Source organism: Lathyrus oleraceus, chromosome 4 (genome assembly GCF_024323335.1).
Source record: "Lathyrus oleraceus cultivar Zhongwan6 chromosome 4, CAAS_Psat_ZW6_1.0, whole genome shotgun sequence".
In the NCBI taxonomy this organism is placed as follows: Eukaryota; Viridiplantae; Streptophyta; class Magnoliopsida; order Fabales; family Fabaceae; genus Lathyrus; species Lathyrus oleraceus.
Window position 1 is genome coordinate 3897814 of NC_066582.1, and position 18060 is coordinate 3915873.

At 32.0% G+C, this 18060-nt stretch overlaps 1 long non-coding RNA gene across 1 annotated transcript; it reads left to right on the plus strand.

Annotated features, from left to right (window-relative positions):
* The first annotated feature begins 15121 nt into the window (after positions 1 to 15121).
* LOC127138276 (uncharacterized) lies at positions 15122 to 17669 on the plus strand. Its single transcript, XR_007808748.1, has 4 exons — positions 15122 to 15359; positions 16198 to 16303; positions 16419 to 16472; positions 17309 to 17669. It is a non-coding gene; the product is annotated as an uncharacterized LOC127138276 (long non-coding RNA).
* The last annotated feature ends 391 nt before the right edge of the window (positions 17670 to 18060 follow it).

The window sequence follows — 18060 nt, forward strand, 5'->3', positions numbered from 1 at the left end:
GCCAAACAGCTTGACAAGCTGACAAAGCACTAACTACGCATTCAGCTTCACAGGTTGACTATGAAACCACTGGTTGTTTCTTGGAACACCAAGAAATAAGGGCTCATAGATACATAAACATGTATCTATCACACCCCAATTTTGTCCAGGCATTTTAAAACTTTCATACATTTGACTTTACTTCACTTTGCATCATATGTATGACATAACATGTCTTTCATGCTGCATAATGTATAAAATGTCAACCAGAATAAATTTTTGGATCTATATACAAACCGGTTGAATCATTTCTCAAATGTACGTAAAATTAGCAGGCAAAAAGTTTTGAGATCGGGCTTGCAAACATTAGTTTTGTTAATCTACGATTCATGTAGTTTTATTTGGTGTGCTCGTTTTATTTTTTTCGACTATTTTTTCAATCATATTTTGTACAACCTAAGCATTTTCAACCGGGTATTTTTCACTTCAAATTTTCATCAAAATCTGTATGTTTCCGAGAAGTGGACATACACATGTATCCTGTAGTGCTTCTTATGTCCACTTTGTCTCCATATCAATCAGAGTCTGAATAACATATTAGCTCAGCATCATCTGACACTCTAGATGGAAACAAAATTCCATGCCTCAGAGTTCCTTTTACATACCTCAGAATCCTGACTGCAGCTTGGTAATGTGATCACTTTGGTTTACTCATAAACCTACTCATTATTCCAATTGCATGTCATATGTAAGGCCTGGTGTTAGACAAATATCTCAAACCTCCAACCAACAGTTTGAAGGTTGTAGCATCTACATCCTCTCCATCATCATCAAAGTCTAGCTTATGATTTGTCTCAACAGATGTGATTGCTGACTTACAATTCAATAACTTAAATCTCTTCAGCAATTCAAGTTCATACTTCAGTTGGTGCATAATAATCCCCTTCTCAGAATGCAAAATCTCCATCCCCTAGAAAATGTACCATATTTCAAAGGTCAGACATATAAAATGCATTCATCAACACCTTATTGAACTTGTTTATCTGAGAAGTACATCTCCTTGTCAGAAGTATGTCATCCATATAAAGACACACTAGAATCACATTTCCACCAGAAGTATGTTGCACATACACACCATATTCCATTTCACATTTCTTTTGAATACAATATCCTTGAAAAATGAATCAATCTTAAGATTCCAAGCTCTTGGAGCATGTTTCAGCCCGTACAAGTTTATGTGTTACAAACTCCATTACAGTAGGCCAATATAGTGGATTCTTCCACAAACAATCTCTTCTAGTAGATCCTAAAACCCTCCAAACCCTACTATAACCCTGCAATTCCTGCATACTATCCTACATATACTTCACAGCAACAACCCCACACTTCAAGTCCTTCATGTATTTCAAGCCTTTGGTTCTCGTTAGCTATGAAGGGTTCACCACCAGATGAACCTAGACACATGCCCTTTAGATATCCAGATTACAAGATCCTGTAGTTAGGCCTTCCTTCACAAGAAATTGCAAGGCATCTGCGCATGATATCGGAAGCTGCAAGTCATACAAGCACCAATATCTCGCGCATGAACTACACATAAGCAACAAAGATTTCCAGGTCTTAGCATATAATGCAAACACATGAGCCAACATGGGATTATTCTAAAGAACAAAACTACAACAAAATTTAGGAAATCATGAACCAAATTCACTTATAATCAACTTACTTAATTAACCAACATCTTTCATGTATCTAACATTCAAAAACTTACAAATTAACTCAAACATTTAATCCTCACCAACTCTAGTCCAAAAATTCTAACAATCACCAACAAATAGATAGTTGTAATCATAATGCTCATTACAACAATAGTTAACCGATGCATTCATAACTAGTTCATCATTTCATAATTTCAAACAACCAAAATCAATTCATTGAAAATTCATTAGTAGTAGTAGTACATGATGTTTCAACATTAATAATCCAACCTAATTGAACTCAAACTAACATTCCTAACCTTCAATCACTATCGCTTAACCCTATTCATTAATATAACTTTAACAAAACTAACTTAAGATCACTAACATAATACAACACATAGCAACTAACATAATTTCAATAACTCAATTAACTCACTGGTTCCAACTAACTAACCTAACTGAACTAACAAACTAATCTAATAGAGTCTAACATAAATGATAACATCTAATTGTAAGACCCCAATTTTGCCCCTAAGATCCCTCATGCTATCTCATCATATGCATTGACATTGCGATCATACCTTGGCATCCTCCTTATCCCTTATTCATTGGGTTTGTATTGAGAGAGATCACCAAGCACCATGTGATTGTATAATACCTTTGTATTTGATCATTTTATTAACTAAAATACCAAAAATATGTCTTTGCATTTGTCTAACTCTTTTGTAGGTAGGGCACATGATCACCTTTGATCTATCAAGTTCACATTTAGGGTTTAGGACCCTCATTACTAAGAGCTCAACCAAGGAATGATCCACAAAGGCTCTAGGCATCATATATGAGTCCCCATTATCTTTACATGTTATTTTGATCAAGAATTCTTCAAGAGTTTGGAATTGGTTTGCCTTGGAAACCCTAGTTCATCTGAGTATCTTGTGTAATTTCTTCAACAAGCTTCTTCACCAATTGATCAAATATTTCAAGGGGTATCTAAAATTTCATCATCTTATGTATTATGATCTCCCAAGAATCCAAAAAGTCAAGAGAATTTCAAGCTAGCAAGTTGGTTCATGGTGGTTGACCAGAGGAATTCATCTGATCAAAACTGGGGTCTCCTAGACCCTATCTCCTACAATTTTCATCATATGAAAATGATTCCAAGAGAAAAGTTACTCTAAATGACATTATAAACAACTTTCATGTTTAGGTCTAGAGCTAGTTTTTCTTAGAAAGTCATTTTTTATGTTAAAATATTATAGGTCATTTTGTTTAAACCCTAATTTGGAGGTCAACTTCCCAAGGCCATAACTTGCTCAATTTTTATGAGATGAAATCTTTCCAAGTTGAAAAATAACATTCAAAGTGTCTAATTCAAATTTTATGTTTTGAGGAAGATCTAATTCAACTTTTATGAGCATGTGATATGAGGATATGTTATAGGTCATTTTGGACCAATACCATTGAACAAGTGATTTTCCTCAACTTCAAAAATACATAACGCATTCATCCCAAATCCAAATTAGGTCACATTTGTGACCATTTTAAATACTTTTGAAAGATCTACAAATTTGATGAAGAAACTTTTCTCATTTGAAGCTCACATAAAAAGTTAGCCAAGGTGGAATAATGGAATATATGGCTTGACACTTAGACTTTTTTTTGACATGTTAAAATTTCCAAACTTCCCCCTCAAAATTCATTATGATACAAGCTCCAAATGGAAAAGTGTTCAACATAAGAGTTGTTCTTCTTGATCTAACCTTTCCAAAGAGTCGAAGGTTTGAGGGGTCTGCGCATGGTCTGAACATGGCTGCATCAATTGGCAAGGATCAATCTTCAAACAGCTACACGCTTTTGCCTTGCATCACAATCCATTTTCAGACTCAATTGCACTTGCATATGGACTTAATTGAGTAGCTTCATGGGCTTGTACATGCCCATGCAAGCATGCACTTCATTTTGCCAAAATTGGAAACATTTTGAAAGGTGCAAATAACACTTGGAATTGCTACAAATAAGAGGCCCTTGCATCAGATTTGAGGATCCTTGCGCGCCAGCTTTGCCTCCCACACTTGAAACCCTCATATTTGAAAGGAAAACCTGATAATTTTCACTTGAAAATTGAGTTTGAATCTCACTGTTTGGAGATTAAAAAACTCCATGATCCAAAGCCTTGTACCAATCCTAAGCAACTTCTGCAAGCTTCCTAAGCAATATCAAACACGAATTGAAGCAAGAGAGATCAAGTTTTGCACAACATTAAAGGTATTTTTCCAGATTTTTCTTTTCTTCGATTCTCTCTCAATTATCATCAATTATCTTGGATTCTTGGTTGTCTGAAGTCCTACCAATGTAGGCAAGAAGATTGAGTTGCTTTGAGGTCAAATCGAAGAAACTCAGTTCATGTACCTCAAATTTCAACTCCATGTATCTCTCAATATACTTGGAGTTAGTTTGACTTGAGGTCAGATTCGTGCTCAGTGCCATTTTTTCTTTAATATCATGTCCTTCTTTTTCAGCTTTGTGATGGTGATGAGAGAACCAGTCCGGCCAAGGTCATCGGAGAAGATGACCGATGGTTTACTCCGGCGGTGTGCTGGACATGTTCTGAGCCACATGATCAAGCATTTGCGTTTTAGTTTTGAGCGTTGTTTTTGAATACCATTGGTGTGGCGCGCTGACTCGTGTGTTTGGTGGAACGCACGTTTTAGACCACTTGATCTGCCACCTCAATTAATGAGGGAGATCAAGTGGTCCACGTTTTTCTGATTAATTGAATTTTCATTTTATTTGTCTTATTTTCATTAATTCATATTAAATTTAATATTGATCCAAAAAATATGAGAGTTTCACCATTTTTTTTAAAATAAATTCCTCTTTCATTTTCTGAATTAAAATTATTTTTGGATCATTATTAATATTTTTCATGATTTAATTCATTTGTGAATATTTTTAATTGTTTAAAAATACTTTTAAGTTTCCAAAAATTCTGAAATTTTTTCTCCAAGGTCCTTTGACATTTTTTGACCTATGATAAATCTCATGACCATTTCTTTGGTGTTTTGATGAGGTTTTAGGAAATTAACCAACCATAATTTAATTTAATGCATGTTTTTATTATTTTTATGTGATTAATTGCCAAATAAATTGTGTAGAGCCATTTTAATTGACTTTGTGAGTTTGACTTGTGTTGTTGGGCCTTGGTCAAGGTTGATTTGACTTTTCTAGGTTAAGATCATTGTATTTAGACGATTGATGGAATGTACATTCCATCTCCCAAAATGAATGAATGATCTTAATTTGGTAAAAGTCCTCCTTTGACCAATTTGTGTTGAATCCATCCCCCTCCCTCTTCATCTCATTCCCCTTCTTTATTCATTCATGTCATGGACCTATAATATCTCTACATCCTAAGGCTAGTTGATTGCAAAACCAACATGAGTATGGATGAGATTAGGTCCACCACTTTGCATACTCTTTTTGTGTGTGGTATGTTTCATGAGCATAGTCCATCATACTATGTCTCTAATATGCATTAACACCAAAATTCTATTGCCCGACCTCAAATAGTTGTGACTTCTACATAAGTCCAATTATGATTGCTTAACATAGCGCTAAGTTTTGACACAAAAAAGGCATATCATTCTAGTTAGTGAGATTGTAAGTCTCCCCTCTTTCATGGTATTATGTGGAAACTTGGCATTTTTTCCTTCCTTTGGAAGACCTCTTGGTTCAAGGATCCATGCTTGTGATAAGTGGGTTGAGTGTTCTCCAAAGAATGACTTAAACAAAAGCAAAGCAAAAGCAATACTAACTTTTAATCAACTTACAACTAACATTTAATTTCGAGTCATTTACTTTTAATGCACTTTAATTTTAAGCTTTATTCATTTGCCATTATTCATACCATTCAAATTGTTTATTTTAATGTCATTTTCACTTTGTCCATTTGGACCATATTTTGTGATATATTGTGTTTGTATATACTTATTTGTTTGTATGGTCTTTAGACCTTAATGTACATAATAAGAACAAAAACCCTAAAAAATATTATGTGTGGACTGTTGGTTTGATCTGAGACTATTGAACTTAGAACTTAGGCAACACTCCCTATGCAAAGGACTTGGCCAATGCCAACTTTCATGAAACCAAGTGCTTGTGAAGTGAACATTCATCTGATACAATATTGAAGATCTATTTCAGTTCATCTACAACATGATCATTGTGAAGCTGTTATTTTTAACCTGTGACTTATGCCATCTTTTGAAGCCATCTGATACATGGGAAATTTTGAAGAAGATCATGGAGTTGCTAAGCTTGGATGTGTCTATCTTTATTTGATGTCTTGATCTTCAACTTGCTATTTGTGTATTGTTTGTTGCTTGATTCTAAAGTCCAAGGGGAATTTGGGTTTCTATATCACATTCTTGTCTATTGGATTACAGTCCATTGGTTATATCTTTTCAACTCTAAACTTTTAAATTTGTGCTTAGGATTAGTCTCTTCATCTCCTCCCCACTTCTTTAATTTCAAAATCTCTCCCTCCTTTTAAAAATCTTCTTTGATTGTATATGTTTTCTAAACGTCGACCATATTTCAAATTAGAAACCTTGGCCTTATGTCATTGCATTTTCAAATTTCTTCTTAACCAAACTTGTAAATGAACTTAACTATACTTGAATTAAAATTTCAAAAAAGCCAAAAAGAACTAATACTCATCCAAACCATTTTTAGGCCCTTGTGCCTTTGTAAGACTTAAATATTTGTTAAAAGCAATGCACTCACTTTGAAATTGATACCACAAACTATGAGGTTTTGATCCCTCATTTTATGTTGGTACGTAGGCACAAGTCCGAAGGTCTTGTCGAACACAAAAATATAATTAATGAATTCTTTTCTCATCCTCACACTCTGTTTTACTTGCAAACATCATTTGTACAAAAACACATATGCACACAAGAAAGGGATCCCTAGGAGTACCTAGGACACTTTGGATGCTAACACCTTCCCTCTGTGTAACCAACCCCCTTACCTGTAATCTCTGGCATTTTATTAGTATTCAGACTGCACAAAGTCACTTGAGGAAGTATCTTAGATAAGATTTGTAATGCACAGTGCTTCTAACAACAAACAAATATTACAGAAATATAAGAACAACAATTTTCACGTGAGAGCAGCAACTCGTGAAAGAGTAAAAGAGGATGAATGAGAGATTTGTATTCTTGTGTGTATCAGATGTATTTCCTTGTGAAGCATTCCATCCTTTATATAGGAGTTTGAGAGGACCGTTGGGTGATGACCAGGTCTTGGTCATTGAAGAATGATTATTGTCATTACTCTCTTTGTTTCTTTCTAAAACAGTTTTGGACGCGTCATAACTTCCTTCTAGAGAAAGATTTCTTTCTAAAAATAGATTTCTTCATGGTTACGCATTCTGAGCTAGCGAATCCGTATTCAGAGTCTTGTTAGTCAATGTTCGTCTTCAGAGGTTGCTTCTATCTGATTGAATCAGAGTTTCTCTTTAATCTTGACTTCTTCAGATTCAGAGTCTGGATTCATTCTTCTTTAACAGAGTTTCTGACTTCTTTTGTTTTGCCGGTTTCTGCGTTGATCAGAGTCAAAACCTTCTGGTCGCGTTTCCTCTGAGTAGCATCTAATCGTTGGATTCTGTATCTGATGTTTTATCTATCTGATTGTTTGATCAAAGTCCTGCACACTTAAGAATTTTTTTTGTTAGGGTTCCATTTTTGTTTCATCCTTTTTTATCATCAAAATCTTAGAGATAAATTGTAGAACCAACTTTGTTCTTACACTTTCAATAATAACAATTCATCAATTACTTTTCATTATCTCTCTCATTCCTTCTCTCACTCAAAATACCTCATGCATTAACAATTCGAACTTATGACATCCCATTTGTTCATACTTTAAATCTATGTTACTATATTCAGTTTCATATATATATATATATATATATATATATATATATATATATATATATATATATATATATATATAGGAGAGAGAGAGAGAGAGAGAGAGAGAGAGAGAGAGAGAGAGAGAGAGAGAGAGAGATATGATGTGTTTGGGAGAATATTGCACTAGATTCTCACTTTTAGGTTGTTGCTTTTATTTTTGAATGTATATTTCCTCCTAATTATTACATAGCTATTACAATATAAATTTATGAAGTTTCTTTTTAATGATTTTGTATGTTAGAAAATTTATCTATTTTTAATTGTAAATTTGTAAGTAAAATATATTCTTATTAGATATGATGATTTAGTATTGATAAAATAATCATTTTTAGTAGCAGGCATCAAGTGATCAAGTGAGTTATAAGTTTATGGTTTATAATTTTTGACAACTTTATATCAATTTAATATACAAGATTTATTTTTATTAATTTTGCTACTCTTCAGGTTAAATAATTTTGCAGGTGAACAGTTTAGTTAAGGGTACTTTAAAAACTATTTTCTTATATCATTTTTATGATTTTCCAGTTTTTTCTAAAAAAAAATCATTAAACTATTACTATTATTACTATCAGTAGTAAAACCTCCACCCCTGAGATACAGAGAAAAACAGTGTCACCATGAATTTTTTGTAAATAGGATAAAGAAAGAAAGAGGCACTATTGGCCAAAGTACAAGGAAAACAGTAGTAAAATCCACTTGTTCTTCAATCTATGTTCTCCTGCTTAGGAGACCCACTTTGAGATTCCATTGGAGTTACTTTAAATTGAACATCTTGTTCTTCTTGATTCAATGTATTCTCCAAATCACGTAAAATATCTTCCGGATTTTCCCATTCAAACGAAAAACGAAATATTTCTGTAGGTTTAGCAACCCTCATTCTAGGTTTCTTTGAACGTCTGTATGGTTCTTTAATCGGTTTAACATCTTCCTCTTCATGTGCATGCTGTTCACGCTGGGGTTTCCGAATCGCATGACAGATGACTTGAATGTGGCGGCGTTCAAGTGCATGCTGTTCACGCTGAGCTTTGGTGAGGGAAACAGGTTGAGGAATTGGCGCCGTGGATTCGTCGATGGATCGTTTCATGGTTCTTGGATTGTATTGCCTAAGATATATGATTTTGTGACTTAATAGATAAAAAGTATGCAAATTTATAATGAAATCAAATGAGATATCTTCTTAAGGCTCAAATTAAATGATTCGTTTATTAAGTAACAAATCCGATTTAAATGATCAAATCAAATATATTTCTTTTACAAATCTAATAAGATAGGTTGAAAAACAAACTTTACTGGATTTTAGTAAATTCTATTATAGTTTTTAGAAGCCCCGAGAATTTAGTTTGAAATCACATCTTCTTCGTTTTTTGTTTTTTATAATATTTTATTTGAATAAACAAATAAGATCTACTGATTTTTTTTACGGAGCTTTAATGGAATTTTTAATATTTTTAAATGTTTTTATAAAATTTAGAAACATAGGAGTTTAACTGTTCTAGTTTATAAAACTGAATGATTTAATTTTTTATATAAAATTTTCATTTTTCTAGAGTATAATAAACTAAATAACAGTAATTATTTATTTTTTATTTTTAAAATATTTTTTTAAGTATTTTAATTTTTTTTGTAATAAGTAACTAAATACATAAAAATTATGTAAAATTATAATAATTATTAAAACTGTATATTTAATATCTTAAATATTATTATAAACAAATATGTATGTTATTAAAAAATTGTTTTAATAAAATATCATAAATATAAAAATTAAAAATTAAAAGTGATTTTAATAAAAAATAGATAATGACCTTTGTATTCCGACTTAAGATGGATGAAACTGGAGAATAATTATCATGAGGATGAGATGCACAATACATAGCATCAATATGAGCAACATGGTTGTTGGAGTTACAACTCCATTGATGCACAAGAAGTTTGAAGAAGATGAAGATGGAAGAGAGAAAGAGAAAGAAAATATAGAATTGTAACTAACTTTTACTCAATATGAAAAACGGTTACATCATTGAAAATGAATTGCAACTTCTATATACGCAGTCTCAAATGCAAATGCCAACTAAAAGAAACTTAAATACAATCTAAATTGAAACCAATTACAACTTGAATTTGAATTACAATTCAACACCATCCCTTAATTCATATTTAAGTTAAAGTCAAACACACCAATTCTATCCCTCAAATTGATAAAGTGTTTAGTCTTGATTGCCTTGGTCATCACATCTGCAAGTTGCTTCTGAGTACTACAGTGAACAACTTCAAGCATTCCATTCTAAACTTGATTGTGCAGAAAATGGAATTTTGTTTCTATATGTTTGCTTCTCCCATGCAACATTGGGTTCTTTGCAAGGCTTATGGCAGATTTGTTGTCTATCATCCTCTTGACTGAATTGCTCACCTTGAACTTCAGTTCCTAAAGCAAATTCATCAGTCAAACAGCTTGACAAGTTGACAAAGCACCAACTATGCATTCAGCTTCACAGGTTGACAATGCAATCACTGGTTGCTTCTTGGAACACCAAGAAATAGGGGCTCATAGATACATTAATATGTATCTGTCATACCCCAATTTTATCCGGGCATTTTAAAACTTTCATACATTTGGCTTTACTTCACTTTGCATCATCTGTATGACATAACATATCTTTCATGCTGCATAATGCATAAAATATCAACCAAAATAAATTTTTGGATCTATAGACAAACCGGTTGAATCATTTCTCAAATGTACGTAAAATTAGCTGGCAAAAAGTTTTGAGATCGGGCTTGCAGACGTCAGTTTTGTTAATCTATGATTCACGCAGTTTAATTTGGCCTGCTGATTTTTATTTATTTTTAGACTGTTTTCACTCGTATTTTGTACAACCTGAGCATTTTCAACCGAGTATTTTTCACTTCAAATTTTGATCAAAACATGTATGTTTCCGAGAAGTTTATTTTACGTTGATCATTTTAATGCATTCAATTTAATTTTTTTCGAGCATTTTTGCAACCGATTTGTATTCATATTCCGTCATTTTATTTTTATTCTTTTATCAAAAGATTCAGAAAAACTAAATAAAATTAATCGTGCTTTCTTTTTAATTTTATCAGGTTTATTTAAAAAGATGTGAATTTTAGTTATTGTAATTGATTTAATCTCATTTAAATTAATTAAAGCTTCTAGAAGGGGAAACTTTATCATTTTAAATTAGGTGTATTTCTTTGTTCTAATATTGACCATTGAATCCAAATAATCAAGAGTCCATAATTGCTATCCTCACCTATTTTTATTGTCAAATTAGAAATTAAAATTTAGAAGATAAAAGAATAACTAAAGGAAAAGAAAGGGATAAGATGGGCAACTAATAGACTAATATGGCGCGGCATGGAGGCCGTTAATTAGAGAATCAAAATAAAAAATAGGAAAACTACTGGTTTTGGGGGGATTGCTCATGGACAAAACACGTGAGACAATATTATCTCAAACTTTTGAAAGAAGGATACACATTCAACTCCTCATTGGCGAGAAAAACATATCAGCTCCTTCAAATTGATGATTCTCTCCCATCAACCATGGAACTCACAATCATTGCTAAATTTGACTCTCTCTCTCTCTCTCTCTCTCTCTCTCTCTCTCTCTCTTACTTATGGATATTTCGACAATGTTCTTCAAAGTTATTAAAGAGAATCTTGCAATTCTTTAACAAAATACAGAAGTAAAGGCTTGCAAAGTAAATGACTTCAAAATAAATGATGAAATCTTAAATATTAAAATTGCCTTCAAAGTAAATTGTAGCAAATGTAAATGACACAATCTTAAATGACTTGGTTAAAAGTATAAAATCAGGTATTCATACATACATTTTCACTCAAGAGCACTTGTTTCTCACACACAGGTACTTTGAATAAAGTTAGAGTATTTATATAAGGTTGAACACCCATTTCCTAATGGCTAAGTCTCCTATTTATCTTAAATCGAAAATAACCGCTATTCAACGGTCTTTTCTCCAGAAGATGCCACGTCTTCGATTTGCATGCATTCCTCTGCTCAAAGCTCTCCACGCGTCTTCAAGAAACAGATATGGCCAAAAATAGTTATCAGCATCAAATTTGACTTATACTGCGTTGAACACTACTTCAGGTAAGCTTCGTCGAACTCTAGTCTAGGCTAAAATATTTCTAAGTCCTATACCACAACTTCCTTCATCTAAATATTATCATTAATCTGTTGTCGAAATCAACATATTCTTCTTCAGAATATTTCTTTGAATCCTATGACCAATTCCTGACATTTATGTGTGTCGAAATCCCAACCAACAAATTGTCCCCCCAAAATGTCATTTTCGACTGTATGAAGAAGAAGACATTTTTTGAAACTTTTCGACACTAATGCATATTTACTGGTATGACATCATGATCATCATGACCACGCTGCTTCAGACGTCTCATTGAGACGTGCAAAAGCCCAAAACTTAATCATCACACCCCTATTTCCTAGGAGACAGTGGGCTATGCCAACTGCAATCGTCCCATCAATCTTTATCCGATCAGCACGTGTCCCACGATCTTGATAACTATTACAATGGTTGAAATGAAATGTTTTTCTTACTCCATTATAAATACTTCATTTCACTTCCTTCTCTACTTTTTTAATCTATTGAACTCTTTTCTTCTCTCTAAAGCGCAAAAGCAAATCTTTCATTTCTTCTTAAGCAAGCTCCAAAAAAATCAAATTTTCTTCATTTCATCATCAATGACGTCCAAGAGTAAAAATCCTAAAGATTCCAAGAAATAATCATCTCTCCTTGCTATTCATAAAATCTTAGGTCTAAAAGTTATTGGAAATCAATAGTACATCCCAGAATCTCCTCTTGAAGAAGAAAAATTGCGCATCTATCAATCGCAGGTATTAATCCCAATCTCTATTTTTGGCAAAACACATGTTATCGGCATAAGACCATCCATCAGAATTCAGAAGGATCATCCTATTGATAATGTCATAGGAAATATGAGTGAAAAAGTCATCACCAGATCCATAAATATGATTTCCAACTCATACTTCATGTCCAATATTGAACCTAAGAATGTCAAAGAAACACTAATTAATGAATTCTTAATAGATGATATGCAAGAGGAACTATGTCAATTCAGAAGGAATGAGGTATGCGAGTTTGTCCATAGACCTAAAGATATGAATGTCATTGGTACCAAGTGGATTTTCAAGAACAAATATGATGTAAGTGGTAGTGTGACAAGAAACAATGAAAGGTTAGTTGCTCAAGGGTACACTCAAATAGAAGGCGTGGATTTTGATGAGACATTTGCTTCAGTTGCTAGACTTGAGTCCATTAGATAATTGCTAGGAATTTTATGCACGATGAAATTCAGACTGTATGAAATGGATGTCAAAAGTGGTTTTTGAATGGTTATCTTAATGAAGAAGTCTATGTAGAGCAACCAAATGGGTTCATTGATCCCAGTTTCCCGGACCATGTGTACAAGTTAAAGAAAGCTCTTTATGGTCTAAAGCAAGCTCCAAAAGTATGGTATGAAAGATTAAATGAGTTTCTGGTAAACAATGGCTACAAAATAGGAGGAATAAATAAACTATATTTGTGAAGATAGATAGAGGAAAACTCGTGGTAACACAAATTTATGTTGATGACATTGTATTTGGTGGGATGTCACACTCGATGGTGGATATTTTGTCCAACAAATGAAGTATGAATTTGAGATGAGTCTTGTAGGATAACTCACTTATTTTCTTGGTCTTCAAGTTGAGAAAATGGAAGACAACATTTTTGTATCTTAAAGCAAGTATGCTAAGAGTATAGTGAAAAAGTTTGGCCTTGACAAAGCTAGCTACAAAAGAACTCATGTTGCTACACATGTGAAAGCGGCCAAAGACGAAAATGGAGTCGGTAAGATCAAAGCTTATATAAAACCATGATAAGAAGTCTGTTCTACCTCACAACAAGAAGACGCGACATTGCATTTTCTATAGGTGTGTGTGTTGTATATCAAGCGAAACCCAGGACCATAAATATTTCTAAAGTAAAGAGAATCTTGAGGTATATCAATGAGACATGTGACTATGCTATTCTCTACTCACATGACACTAACTCAATACTAGTATGGTATTGTAATGCTGATTGGGATGGAAGTGTGTAGATGGTAGAAACAAAACATCCGGTGGATGCTTCTTCCTTGGCCATAACTTAATATCTTGGTTCAACAAGAAGCAAAATTATGTCTCATTATCCGCTGCTGAAGTTGAATATATTGATGAGGAGAACAATTACACTCAATTGCTCTAGATGAAACAAATGTTGAAGGAGTACAATATGGTAAAAGATGTCATGACATTGTTCTATGACAACTTGAGTGCTATCAATATTTCAAAAAATCATGTTCAATGTATTAGAACCAAGCACATTGACATTCGTCATTATTTCATTAGAGATCTTGTTGAAGATAAAGTTGTAGCTCTTAAATTTAAAGAGACAGTCAAGGGATTTAGTTAATTTTGGAACATATATAATATTGGTATAAAAACTTGGTATGTATAAAACATCAAGAGGAAAAAGTGTTTATTGAAGAAAACAATTCCAACAAAATTGGTAGTTATAAAGACTCCATTGAGAAGCCTGATATGGATTGGGGAAATAACATGCATATGGTTGAATAGGTGATTGGAATGGCACACGTGGTTCATGGGCCCAATGTCAAGAATTTAGTCAACTGATTTGCTACTAAAAATGAAAGGAGGAGGATGGATAATACATTAATTTATGTTGATGGAGTTGCGAATGTGATGAGTGTTGTTTTATGAGGCAACTAGACTTTGTTGAATCAGGGCTAAGAGTGCTTTTTTGTTCAGTCGTGAATCCTGATGAGGGAATATTGAGAATGCTATCTTCAGAGTTAGAACTCGTGTTTTCATCCTTGCTATCTCACTACAACATTTTTAACTTTAGACAACGAAATATTAGACAATGCCTTAAGAACCGTAGTTAAAAAGGTAACACGCAACGGTTTTTCATGCGTTGTCAAGTTTTAAAATTTGTTTGAAAATCCACCTCCTATTGGTTTTAAGCTGCGCTTTAGAATCGTGGGTGTAGTATAACCGTCCCCTATATATATATATATATATATATATATATATATATATATATATATATATATATATATATATATATATATATATAATATATATATATATATATATATATATATATATATATATATATATATATATATATATATATATATATATATATATATATATATATATATATATATATATATATATATATATATATATATATATATATATATATATATATATCGTAATGATATACAAATAAAATGTCATACCTTGTATATAATGACATGGATTAGATAAATTATTATTTTTTAAATAAAATAAATAAAATATTAGTTAGGAAAAGAATTTTTCATGGGATATAAGTAAAATAAAAAAAAAACTAAATTTCTGCCTGGAACGGTAGTTTTCGAGAAATTTCTATTGCACTGCGCCGTCACTCGCATCTCCGTTTTTCCTTGTCCGTGCTGGGATTCTTCACCTCATTCATATGATGCTTTCGTATGCAACCTTCTCTTCTTGTTCAACATACATTCTTCTCTTTAATTGATTCAACCCACCTTCTCAATCGTGTTAGGTTTCTTCATAACTTGAAACCCATAAAAGGTAAGTGAATGATTGTATATTAATTTGTTTTCTTCTCCATTGCAATTTGTTGTCTATTTGATTTTCTAATTTGGGGTTTTAGATTTGGCTTTCTCCAATTTGTTGTAGGTTATATTATCTGATTTGGGGTTTTAGATTTGGCTTTCTCATTTGGGGTTTTTGATTTTATTTGAACCATGAAACCCAAATTACTATTGAAGTATTAATGTGTGGTGGCTTTAAACTTTCATAATCAGTAACTCATTGATTGGTATAGTTGTTCAAGAAAAATACTTGTTTGTTTGTGGGAGGTTTCTTCAAGAATGAGGGTAAGGTGTTTGTAAAATTAGTTGAACCAAATTATGAAGAAAACATGTTCTGGATGATAAAGATATCATTGTTGCTTGCTAAATATTATGTGGCTTAGTCTAGAAAAAATTGGAAGAGCAAATTTCCATTAATGACTTATAGTGTTTCTGTAATGAAATGGGTTGATGTCTTAACTCATAAAAATAACAATTGGATCTAACCCTCACATGATTGAATTGGGAAATTATGCATAGTTATGACATGAGAGTTAAAACAGTGAGTATAGTTATGTATTCTAATTCCCACGACATTGAGTTAGAAAAATCGTTAGCACATAAAGATTTTAAATTGATAAATTTTTAATGGGATTGGATATTTATCTTTTACATGTCAATATCTCTGTATAATTTAAAACTTTACCTTTGCTAGATTGAGATTTATTTATAAAATAAACATAATAAGTTGGAAATGGGTTTTAGGTCATGGTTCTCTTTATTTTTGGCTATCAACACATGAGTTTATTTTATTTTTATGCCCTTCATACACTCAGTGCAGAAAAGAAGGAAAAAATATGGAATCCAAAAGCTATAGTATCAATGTTCCAAGCTTTAAACAAGTTTTCAAAGAAGCTTTTGTTTGACTGTCATTATGGATTGGTGCAATCTCTATCTCTCTTACATACACACTCTTTTTCTCATTTATATTAATCTTGTTGTCACTAAGTTTTATAAATAGTATTATTGTGATTCACTTTTGCTTCCTATCTAATAGAACTGATGAATGAAAACATCCAGTAGAGGACACACTTGACAGTGGCTTGGAAATGTAAGATATTTCCTTGTTATTTTAAATAATTTTATCTAGTTTCTTAATTAACATGATAATGTAGCTTTGAAAAAAAACATATTTTTTCCTAAGCCTTGTGCAGTTCACAAGGTAGAATGTTTCTTAAGGAAATGATACGATAATGTAAATTATTCTTCTCTTTCCCTTGACTGGCCCATTTTGATTTTCACTTCTTATATTTTTCTCTTATTTTACTTCATATTAATGTATGGCTACTTGGAAATATTCTATAGTACTTTGTGCATTCATTTATTTGTATTACTTTGATTAATTTAGAAAGGTTATGAGAATTAGTTTTATAATCCTAAGCAAATAATAAGATGTCATTTGAATGTCAAACCACCAATGTCTAACAAGAAAACTCAAACAGAAGCACTGATATCTCACTATTGAACAACATGGTTAAAGTCATACTAAAGAATTGAATTAAAAACAAAATATACACCTTTTATCAATAATGAACATATAAACCATTATGAAACATAAGTGATTTTTTAATAGATTAATTGAAATACTTAATATTATCTTAATTTTTATAGATTATGTTGTTTATTATTTTTAAGATAGTATATATTATTTTGTAGATGTTGGTTTTATCATTAATTATTCTCTTATATATTCATGTGAGACCTTGATTTTGTGTGTTTTTGTTGTAGTGTAGTGTAAGCATGTAGCTTTGATTCATTAGTAACTTGTAGCTTGGGAAGGGGATGGGACATGTTTAACTCCAGCATGTTGCATGTATTTGTAGTTAGATGAAGAGAATGAGCAAGCATTCAGTTTGTAATGCATATTCTTTTGTATTCATTTTGCAGCAAGAGTAATCAAAATTCTATGACGACAAAGGAAAATATAGATAAATGTAAAGGTTCTGCTATTGAAAATTTGAGAGAAAAGAAACTTTAGATGAAGAGAAACATCTTTTTCAAAAAGTTTCTTATGCTTTTCTCAACATGCAAAACAAAGATTAAAAGCTGGTACATGAATTTGTTACAAGGAATCTTAGGCAAAAAGATTTTGTTAGGATTTTATGAATGAGAATACTAGGGATATTGTTGGAGAGATTGTTTATTGTTGTATATTTAATTATAAGTAAAGTTTATGATGATATACACTAGTGTTTGCAGTGGAATCCATTGAAGTAAATAACAAAACCAAATATTATCATTACTTTAATATTATATTATCCTTTATAATAAATTTTATATTATCCATAGTTAAATAAATATTATTTAATTTTAAATAAAAAATGGCGTAACCGAATTTAAAAAGATGTGGCAAACATATTAGGCAACGGTTTAGAAGAGTAGCCTAAACAAAAACCGTGGTCTATAATTGTTCAAATAAACGTGGTCTGTTTGATAAGCAATGGTTATAAAGTTGCAGTCTAATCAAAACCGCGGTCTAAAATAAGTTTTAAAACCGCGGCCTATTAATAATTTTAGGCAATGTTTTTCCCATTCGTGGGTTGTAGTGAAAAAACTGTAGCATATACGAAAAGGCAACGGTAAACTCATTTTTGTTGTAGCGTAAACTCATTTTTGTTGTAGTGTCTTCTGAAGCATAT